The sequence below is a fragment of the Limulus polyphemus genome, unplaced genomic scaffold, assembly GCF_000517525.1.
Source record: "Limulus polyphemus unplaced genomic scaffold, Limulus_polyphemus-2.1.2 Scaffold152290, whole genome shotgun sequence".
Taxonomy (NCBI): domain Eukaryota; kingdom Metazoa; phylum Arthropoda; class Merostomata; order Xiphosura; family Limulidae; genus Limulus; species Limulus polyphemus.
In genome coordinates, this window is record NW_013817886.1 from 1 (window position 1) to 1645 (window position 1645).

At 37.0% G+C, this 1645-nt stretch overlaps 1 non-coding gene across 1 annotated transcript; it reads left to right on the forward strand.

Moving 5' to 3' along the window:
- Positions 1-729: 729 nt before the first annotated feature.
- Trnaa-ugc lies at positions 730-801 on the forward strand. The gene has a single exon. It is a non-coding gene; the product is annotated as a tRNA-Ala (tRNA).
- The last annotated feature ends 844 nt before the right edge of the window (positions 802-1645 follow it).

Consider the following 1645-nt stretch of genomic DNA (forward strand, 5'->3'; position numbering starts at 1 on the left):
CTCCCCAAAACCCTTAGGGAAATATTATCTGGCCCAGGAGCCTTATCGTTCTTTAAGCTTCCCAATGTTTTCTTAACCAGCTCAGAATTAATGCAGTCAGCTTGTTCGATCTCGTTTCCATTTATCAACTGTTCAAGATGTGGAATATTGCTTAAATCTTCGTTAGTAAAAACCAAAGAAAAAGTAAAATTTAATAACCCAGCCATCTCATAATCATCAGATACGAGCTTTCCTTTATCATCCCTCAAGGGTCCTACTCCATCCTAATATTTTGTTTACCCTTAATGTATTTAAAGAAATCATTACTGTTAATGTTTATATTTTTAGCGAACCTTTTCTCATACATCCTTTTTGATGTCCTAATTTCCTATTTGACCAACTTTCTTGATCTTCTACAATCTTCTAAATCTCCTGTCATACCAATCGATTTAGATTTCTTATCCTTTTTTAAAATATTAACTCTTATATTCTTTGTGAACCAATCTGTTTTTTTTTGAAAATGGTAGCTGCAAGTCAAAACAAATCTCTCATAGACCAATATTTTTCATCAGCCATGGTGAATGTTCGAATTTTCAAACAGTCCTTGTGATCAAAAGGATGACATGTGGCTAGAAGAACAACAGCTACTCATATACGTTTCGTGCTAGCTACCTCGCACCAGGATGAGATGGATTGGTGTAGTTTTCTCTATATATTCTCATTTGCTGGACTTAAAATACATCGTACATAGGAGGTGTATCTCAGTGGTAGAGCGTTCGCTTTGCATGTGAAAGGCCCCGGGTTCGATCCCCGGCACCTCCACAGGTATTACTATTTTCCAGTTGAGATAAGAAATAATGATATTTTGGTTAAAATTTCAAAAATCAAATTTTTAAGGTATGCAACAATAATTATTTCTTGTGAATTTGGCAGCTGAATTATTTGGAAACACTAACAAGATGTGGACAATTTTTCAATATTCAAAATAAACCTATTCCTTATAGAAATATGACGGTCGCGAGTTCAAATCCCTGTCCCACCAAACATGCTTGCCCTTTCATTAGGGACGTTATAATGTGATGGTCAATACCACTATTCGTTTATTAAATAGTAGCCCAAGAGTTGGCGGTGGGTTGTGATGACTAGCTGCCTTCCCTCTAGTCTTCACTGCTAAATTAGGAAAGGCAAGCGCAGATAGCCCGTTGCGCGAAATTCAAAAATATTGCGAGGCGAGCACCTTATTCACCAGGCCACGTGGTTAAGGCACTCGATTCGCAAGGTGAGGGGAACTCTCTCTTGGGCTACTCTTTTACCAATGAACAGTGGCATTAGCCATCACATTAGAACGCCCCAAGAGCTTAAAGGATGAGTATGTTTCCGCCACAAAGCAGCTAGTCAACATTGACAATGTGTTCATGACATCCGCTCTCTATACTAATTTGTATGATGAGTAGTTATGGTTTGCTTTGTTTTGAATTTCGAGAAAAGCTACAAGAGAGCTATCTGGGCTAGTCATACTTATTTTAGAAGTGATTGGCTAGAAGCAAAACGACAAACGTAAATTTGTCTTATTTATATCATAATATAAAAGCAAAGAACTTTATGCATTCAGTGTGATTGGACAGATTGAATTCAATGATTGGTTTGTTTATATATTCTGGAAACT